The 9787-nt window shown below is 29.8% G+C and overlaps 1 long non-coding RNA gene across 1 annotated transcript; it reads left to right on the top strand.

Moving 5' to 3' along the window:
* The first annotated feature begins 234 nt into the window (after positions 1-234).
* Positions 235-5759, top strand: LOC139496163 (uncharacterized). Its single transcript, XR_011657552.1, has 3 exons — positions 235-460; positions 4818-4915; positions 5533-5759. It is a non-coding gene; the product is annotated as an uncharacterized lncRNA (long non-coding RNA).
* The last annotated feature ends 4028 nt before the right edge of the window (positions 5760-9787 follow it).

Genomic DNA, 9787 nt, shown 5'->3' with positions numbered 1-9787 from the left:
CTGTAATCTTTCGAAAGAAATTGTATTATGGTACGATCTTTTTACCTTTTTATGAGAGGTTTGGAGTATGAAAGCGGACACATTTTTTCTTCTTCTCAAATACGTTCTTTGTCTCTAAATTTATTTTAAAACGCCCCTCATAGTAAGGGCCGCATATAATGCCAGGTCTTTAAAGCTTACTATACTAGGTATTGGTTTTGTACATCGTTAAATGCCATACTGTGACATATAATATATAAATCGTCTTTTGGTCGTATTTTTTGTGTCTTTTGCAAGTTTTAAATACGTAATGTATTTATATGCATGTTTCTTTTTCAGTTCAACATCCAATCCAAGAAAGGAAGTCTTTCTTTTTTATAAAATAGAGTCACCACTTAGTAACTTTTATGCCGCCCGATTCGAGGTGTCTGGAAAGTGGTACACTATAGTACAGAGCAATTCTACTTATACAAAAAAGCCGGTAAGTGTTTTAGTGGTAATCTTATAACATGAAAATGAGAAAGTATACCGATTAACACGTTTAAAAAATATACCCAACAAATAACAGCGTATCCAGAACCTTGAAGTCGGTGTGTGTGTGTGGTAAACGGACAGAAAGTCACAGGACAAAAAGTCACAGGACATAAAGTCACAAATTTGGTAGGACAAAAAGTCACAAATATTTTGTTGACAATTGTTTGAATATATAAGAGAAATGTCTTGAAATATTTACTTTTAAATACATATATTCATACTAAAGTTTAGGAAATGTGTCATTATACCTGAAAAATCAAGGTTTATTTAATTTTAATCATGCAACAGATATATTTCTTGGCACTATGAAGCCATTTAAGTGACAACCCACTTTGACATTTTGTTTTTTTAACAATTATTTGATCATCTTTGAATTTTTTTTGATAAATATTGTTTACAAAGTTAGTTTTTATACAATAGTTCCAGAAAAATACAAAAATATTTTTGTAGAAATAAGCGATTTTTATTCAAAGAAAATAGTATGAAATTCAAAACAGTGTAGCTGTGGCCATTGATTGACACATTAAAATCATTCATTGAATGGGACAATTTAGGTGAACGTTTGTATGTAACGACCAATGCTCACTATGTACTTTTTAAAGACACTTAAACTATGGGGTCACCAAAGGTTCTCAACACCTAAATAAAGTAATTCGAAAAATTAATCAGAAATAACACGATATTTTGATTTATATCAATTATATAAATCAAAACACAAAGGTTATTCCTGATTAATTTTTCGAATTATTTTATAATTAAAGGCGTTAAGAAACCTTTGTTGACCCAACAGTTTAAATGTCTATCGTAGGTACGTCATGAACAGTGGTTGTTACAGACAAACGTTCACGTAAATTGTCCCAGTCAATGGATGATTTTGATGGGTCAATCAATGGCCACAGCTACACTGTTTTGAATTTCATACTAATCAGAAAAAATGAATTGTGACTTTTTGTCCTGTGACTTTTTGTCCGTGACTTTTTGTCTGTGACTTTTTGTCCTGTGACTTTCTGTCCTACATTCGTAAGGGGGGGGGTGGGGGGGTATTGCGATCTAAATTATATATTTAATAAACATTTATGTGAGTGTGCGTGGTAATGGTAATATTTTAGTCATTATAATGATTTAATTACGTTATATAACAATAATTTCATTAACTTTTTAAATGGCCTTGTTTCTTTGAAATTGGTCTACTTAATATTTTAAATTAAAGATGTCAGATCATCATTTCTATAGTTCTTTATCGTTATTTTTTTTTTTAACATTTCACTTTTTTCTTTAGTCAATTGATCTCTATTATAATTGTCTTAAGCATGTATGTAATATTTGCCACTTGACGTTGAGTAACCAACAATCACCTCTTTAATCTGTAATTATCAGAGATAATAGAGATCAATTGCGGCTCTTGGGCTGATATTGAACCTAGGGCTGATAATACATGCGATATGAAAAATGGCATGTAATAATCTATCTTTTTATCATATTTACGGAAAGACATGTGATAACAATCGAAGCATGTGATAAACTTTTCATATCAGCCCGCTAAGCACCAATTCGGAAAATATGGAAAATACTTTAATTTAATGCTATTATCATACGGTAAAAATTATATGTTATTTAGTCTAAATATATGATAATTACATTTATCGGTACCATGCATTATTCTCTTTTCTTCAAACTACATCAGAGAAAAATAATATATGTCTCTAATATCATTCATATCCTCATAAATGATGACCCATGCCTAGCCTCATACATGTATGTACATGGTAATTGAAACAGGAAAAATATACTGTCATATATTACCGTATGCTTGGACTAATAGATAAATGTATTTATATATAAGTAGTTCCAGATTATGTTTTATAATATGCAATTGCGGTTTATTAATGATTATAAATAAAACAATGACAATCAAATTCTTTTTTTGTGGAAAGAGGTTTGGGGCAGTATTTTTTAAAATAAATTGTTGGTTTCCTTTGAAAATAGGAATGAAAAGAAAATACGACATTCAATTAGAAAATCTTGTTTGTAAAGACAGTTTGATGTTGAATAAAATCACAAAAAGACAGTTTTGAAGAAAAAAAGTCACAAAAATTGGTAATGTGAGAATTTTGTTATGGAGACATATATTCCATATATCGATACTAACATTCTTGGCACTAAACATTTACTGATATGAACATATTTTGTGAAAACACAGAATTTGATTAGGTATTTCTTTCGGTTCATTCCCTCTATTCCCACTTTTTATAAATCTGGTAAGAAAAGGTAAAATTTCATGTGGGAATAGAAGGAAAACTTGTGCAAGCAAAGGATTATACTGTACAAACATTTTTTAATCAACTGTTAATTGACCAGTTTTTTTTTTTATTAGAACAAGAATAAGTTATTTTTGCATCTGTATGAATTCTGGTTTTTTTTTAAACAAAATAAATAATGAAGTAAAGTTAACAGTTTTCACCCATTATTTTATATTTTTGATTATTGGTCCAAGTAATTATATTTTAGAGTATACTTTTATTCCACATCTTAAGCCAACAGGAATCACCAAAAGCATTAAATTATCGTTTATTTAAAGTTACTTTGGAGTTTGAGAAATATTTATTTTGGATGACCGGCAGATATCCTTATTTCTTAAATTTGGAACTTTGAACATGAAATCTCCAATAGAAACTGGAAGATGGCAAAACATAGAAAGAGAAAACAGAAAATGTGTATTGTGTAATTCAGATGCCATTGGTGATGAATACCATTACATTTTTAATTGTTCAGCTTTCGATAATTGTAGAAAACAATGTATTGCATTTTACAATAGAAATAGAACAAACACATTGAAGTTTTATGACTTAATGAATTCCCCAAAATGTACATGTGCAGAACTGAACGAACTTTGTTAACTTATTAAGGAGATCAATAACAAATTGAACTTTTCTGGATGAACAATTGGGAATGCCTCTATCTACTTTCGTACATTATTTATTTATGTAATTGTATTGAAATATGTATAATTATCTGTATACCTTACTGTAATTTGGTTTGTGAGAATAAAGATATATATATATATATATAAGATTATACTTGGTTATAATATTATTTATATCATGATTTGTTAGTAAAGCAGACAATTTTTTGAAGTTACAAATCCAATCTATTTATCATAATTTTTCTTTATTCTTTAAGTACAAATTCAAAAGTTTAAAAATAAATCTAACTCCAATCTATTTATCATAATTTTTCTCTATTTCTAAGTATTTATTTGATGAAAAAAGAAACATATTACAAATAAACAAGGAATTATACCTAAACAGTGTACCAAATGTGTTATGCTTTAAAAAAAATACAGGTAAATCTTAGGTGAAATTCTAATTAACCCTGATTGTTATGAAAACAAATTATTTATCAAAACATCTATTGTTATTTGCAAGTGGGAATAGAAGGAATAGTATTTTTAAAAAGTGGGAATAGGAGGAAGACACCTTTCTTTCATGGTCAGATGATTTCACCTGTTAATCGATCTCAATCTGGGATATTGTGTATTAAAAATAGAAATTAAATTTTTTTTTAAATCGTACTTTTTCCAATCAACAAGTACATGTAAATACATTTGTAGTTTTAAACATCAAATCTTTTAAAAAGAGACATTAGTTTACACACAGGTGTCAATATTTACACACTCAACAATAAATTGTCATAAATCACGCATGTTGAAGCTGGGATTAATTAACGGATAAAGTTAAGAAGTCAAATCAAGCTGCGATTTATTTCCGCTCTAGATTTATTAATAATTAATAATCTTTTATTCGTAAGCAATACAGCTTATAGAATTATAAATATTACAAATATTCAATTACATCAGTGAAATATATTCACATTTAAACAATTTAGTAAAAAAATCATATAAGTAAGTATACCCATATAACAGAACAGCAGAGTATGGTAAAACTTAACACATATTAAGCATTCATAATGATAAAATTAATTACGTGCCTTTTTGGCCAGAAATAAAAGCTTCCCTAAATGAATTGTTAAGTTCCTTTACATTATGAACAGATAGCAGTTGTATGAGTTTAAAATTCGAAGGTTTTCTCCAATAATATGGTTTGATAAATTTCTTTCGAAGTTCATTATACTTTTCACATACTAAAATAAAATGATATTCATCTTCAATTACAGTACTTCTTTATCACACATATTACAAAGTCTCAGATGTCTCTTAATATTATAAAATCGGTCAGTTTCTATATTCAAACAGTGAGCAGATATGCGATATTTACAAATAAATGGTTTATAAATATAATTTACAGCATGATCTAAATAAAATTGTAACAGACCCACCAAAGATTAAACATCTGAATGGGAGCGCGTTTCCTATCACATTATGCAGAGAAGCATTTTGGGAAAGGTAATAAATTACAAAAATATATTTTTATTTATCAAGAAGTAGAAAAATCTACATACAAAAAACGTTATATGGTTATGTCATAACACTGATGTTACGTTGCATTTCTTCTCGAACCATCGTCCTACTATCTCAGCAGTCAGCACAAACACAAAATAGCAAATACGCACTTAACAAAAGCAATTTGATAATAGCGACCTATGACAGATACTTGTTACAGTTTGAGAATACAGAAATATAAAAAAATTTATCTTGATGCCAATACAATCTGCAATTCATTGTCGTGTTAACAAGAACGAATTCACAGACCTTTGTTTCATATTGAAACAAAAAGTATCCATACTAAATATTGACTGATTTTCAATTATCTGTAAAACTGAACATAATACTGGTACAATAGAAAAGGAGTTCCAAAACCGAGTCACTGAAATTCTTCTGACGATCTTGCGTATCTTCTAAGAAAAAATGGTAGGTAAAATACTTATGTCACATATTAAAATGCATGTCGTAATGCTAAACCTTCATATCACATTTTATTTGTTTGTTTAAAATAGGTGTTTGAGAAAATTGCATGCATTGATTCATTCTTATTTATTGAGTGTACATTTATATATTTCTAGTTCAGCAGTGACAAAACCCTTAAAAGGAATCTAAAGGCGACGTACCCAAAAATCCTGGCAGAATCCAGCCTATGGACCTGAAATTGGGGACTGGGTACGGACATACAGACCCTCATGCACATGATCCAAAGTTGTGGTGAGGACGGAACCGTCTTGGGAAAGCATGGTCCATGTTTAATTTAATTTCATTCGTTTGTCCTTTGATTAAATCACGTTAATGATACGTACTTTTCTTGGTTTTTTTTCTTCAAATTTCCAATTGTTACGTCATAAAAAGGCCTTATATATAAAAATGATGGGGTAAGATTGCCAATGAGAAAACTCTTCACAAGACGCCAAAATTAAGAATAAAAGTTCACCTTACGGCTTTCAGCAATGATCAAAGCATATACTGCATAATCAGCTTTAAAAGGTCCAGAAATGACAAACGTTAAACAATTTAATCGAGAAAAGCTAACCAATGCGACCTAAGCTATACACAAAACAATAAACCAAAAAGCAAATATGTGACTTAGCAAGCTAGCAACAAACGACACTGAACAACAGGTTCCTAACTTAGTTCATATCAATACATACAGAATGTGACGGTGTTAAACATGTTAGCGGGCGCCAAACTCTCCCCTTACCATGCTCATTATGTTGTGTCCACTAAAACTAGATGAAATCATATTTAATTACTTCCTTTTAACCTTCAGTATGCTGCGATAATTTGATGTTCAATATGTTCCTACAAAGTTATCAATTATTAATGAAAATCTACGGAAGCGTATTAGCGCCACATATTTTTTTTTATTTTTCTTCCTATGTTTGCGTTATAACGCAAACCTTTGCGTTATTACGCAAACATTTACGATATAACGCAAACCTTTGTTTTATCTTATTTCTTATTTAAGATTCAAAGGAAACAGTAGCTATTAATGGAGGAGGCTGTATATATTAAAATTTATCACCTTTGTAGTCATTGCAAAGTAAAATGCTTGAATAATTAGATCATTGACCAATAATGAGCAGAATAATATAAAAAGATGTGGTATGAGTGAGTGCCAATAAGAAAACTCTCCATCTAAGTCACTATTCGTAAAAGTAACCATCATAGGCCGAAGTATTGTCTTCAACACGGATCATTGGCTCACACTGAACAACAAACTATAAAGGCCCCCCAAAACGATATCCATATTAAAAATCGAGTAAATTGAGGTTATACCGAAGAAAAAAATCAACCCTGCTAATATAGCTATAACCGAATATAAATATATACTTCCAAAGTAACTCTCGCTTGAGAACTGTGTAAAGTAGGTTAGATTTGAGTTGTAACGCAAAGGTTTGCGTTATAACGTTATAACGCAAAAACGTTATAACGCAAAGATAGGGAAAAAAATGTGTGGCGCCAATACGCTTCCGTAAAAATCATTAACAAAAAAGTAATAAATTTGATCCAGACCATATGGGTATTTGGACATGCAATACGCGTACGGTCCGGACCGTATGCGTACAAATGTATAGTTTTAACCATATGAGTATTTGGACAATACGCGTACGGTCCGGACCGTATGTGCCACGTATGCGTATACTCGTACAGTCTATTACGAGCTGGAACATATCTGTTATTGGTTTTTAAAAATCAAATATATTATAAAAATATTATAACAATTAGATGAATAAAGTGAATAAGTGAACATTTGATTTTAATCAATTGAAATTAAGTATTTATTTAATTGTCTATATGAATCCTTATTTTTTTATTACTTAATTTATTTCCACAGATTTTTTTTATTAATTTTATTAATTTCTGTCCAGTGTTTTTGTCGGTTTTTGTGGTAAAGTTCGTAAATATTCTCAAAAGAAGATCTTCAAACATTATAATTACTTCCAATAACTTCAATTTCAATGATTGAAAGTTCAATCCATGTAATTTGCTAAATACAGGAGATTAACAGATTGAAATAATCAGTCTTTTTTTAAATAGTCAAAATATTTAGTTTTTATTCAGTTTACAATTTAACTTTTAAAATTGATTCGAGATTTCTGTTATCTTGATCTGTAATATATATTTTAGTCTAATCAGTGAACTTGACCAGTCAGACCGTACGCGTACGGTCCAAATACTCATATGGTCCGGAACATATTAACATAAATTAGAATATAGTAATTTATGTGTCATTTGGACTGTTGTAAAGCGTTGTCTCATTGGCACTCATACCACGTCTTTTTTACGATTTGATTAATTTGGAACTCTCTTTGTAGTTGAAAACAGCAATTTGTATTCTGAGAAATAAAACAATTTATTGTAGTTATTAATTTCTCAATGACAATGTTTCATTATTAGTAATTGCTACTCGATTTAAATTTGTCAACGTTCAGGATATTCATAACATATAGTTGTCACTGGACGTACTTTTCAAACATTTTACTGTGTAAAAAGTTTCAAATAATTGTTCGATCCTTAAATTTAACTGTCTCGTGTGGAGAAATATCGTAAAACACTTGTTGCCTCGATGGCATCTATATTTTTCGGTGGTTTCCTTTTTCTGGTGATAAAAAAATGTCTGGACAATGGATGGACATCTCAATATGTTCTTTCACAGACCGGTCAAAGAAGTCTGGAAATATCCGTAGTGATTAAAAATAACAACTCAGTTGGTCACCTTTGACCGGAGTCGAAATATTAAGACAGTTTTGGTTATTTAACGTGCAGTGGCCAATGTTTCAGTATATACATCTTAATTTTATAGTTTAATATGAATTATAAAATATACAACTTAGAAATAGTTAAAACGGGTTGATTTAATCTCTATATTCGTTGCTTGATTTAATTATAAATTATTTTTTCTTCTGTTGTAAAACATGTTTTCGGGAAATAGTAGCTAATAATGGATGCAGATTTGTACTGAAAATAGATATAGTATTATTTTTTTTAAATCTGAAATATTCTTATCACAGTAATTAATAAGCGCATGTGTTTAGATCACAATTAACGTTCATCCTGTTTATTGTGTTATTCTTTGCATGATTTAATTATAAATTATTTTTTCTTCTGTTGTAAAACATGTTTTCGGGAAATAGTAGCTAATAATGGATGCAGATTTGTACTGAAAATAGATATAGTATTATTTTTTTTAAATCTGAAATATTCTTATCACAGTAATTAATAAGCGCATGCGTTTAGATCACAATTAACATTCATCCTGTTTATTGTGTAGACCCAGTTGAAACGTTGAGCAATGAATAGATGACAATTCAATCTGAGTTTTATGATTGTTTATGAATGGAAAGAAAATAAACCCTCAGAAAAGCAGGTATTCACTATGAGTAGAGCATACAAGGCGCATAATCCACTTGGACGGACATGGTCCTTGGTAATCAGTATATGTGCATGGTCCAGAGTATGAACAAAACCATAAGAAATATCGCAAATACATCTGTATAATAAAAATCGCTCATGTTTATGCCATGTCATGAATGATTTTTTAGTTCTCGATTTACATAAAAGTATAATAACTCCAACAGCAGAAGATAAACTCAAAAGCAAGCAGAAAATTGCTGTGGCGTGAATTAAATTGAAACAGTAATGACCGACACCGAACACACGAATATCGTATCCACTTTTAGCTAACGTCCTGTTGATATGCATACATTCCTTATCCATTTGCATTTCAATATTTGTCTAGAAAGATGTCCCCTTCCATGTTACTTAATCTAAAAAATAATGAAAAGTAGTCAGAAATATAGGCAATAATCATACAAATGCAATCTAAGTTATATCATTTTATCGAAGAAAATTGTTCGTCAGGATATATAATGCCGTTAGTTCGATGAGCAATTTCAATATTTCCGCTTGCTTATATTGTTCCTGACACGCACACATCTAGGGTTTCTAGTTGAATGCCTGTTATTATCTTCTTACCATTATTTCGGACAGTTTTACTACATGTTTATTTATAGTAAATTGCTCTTTTCAAAGATACCGTAAAACTTACATGATAACCTGTGTAATACATCCTCTCTTAGGATATGGAGTTCGCCGATTGGTTTTAACATGATTCTGTACATGGTTTTTGCAATACAAATCAATACTTTAAATTACAATTTTTCTCAGATGTCTCGTTTTTAACATATTTATTAATTATCTTCTTCCATTCAATAAGTAAAATATGCACTGAATGTTTAGCCAATCACATAACAAATGATTTTGTTTTAATATTCGCTCACCTTGATGTATGTGCAAAATTAACCTAGAACACTTTTCAACATTGGA

Source organism: Mytilus edulis, chromosome 11, assembly GCF_963676685.1.
Source record: "Mytilus edulis chromosome 11, xbMytEdul2.2, whole genome shotgun sequence".
In the NCBI taxonomy this organism is placed as follows: Eukaryota; Metazoa; Mollusca; class Bivalvia; order Mytilida; family Mytilidae; genus Mytilus; species Mytilus edulis.
The sequence above is the reverse complement of the archived record's forward strand: the minus strand, read 5'-3'. Positions and strand labels throughout refer to the sequence as shown.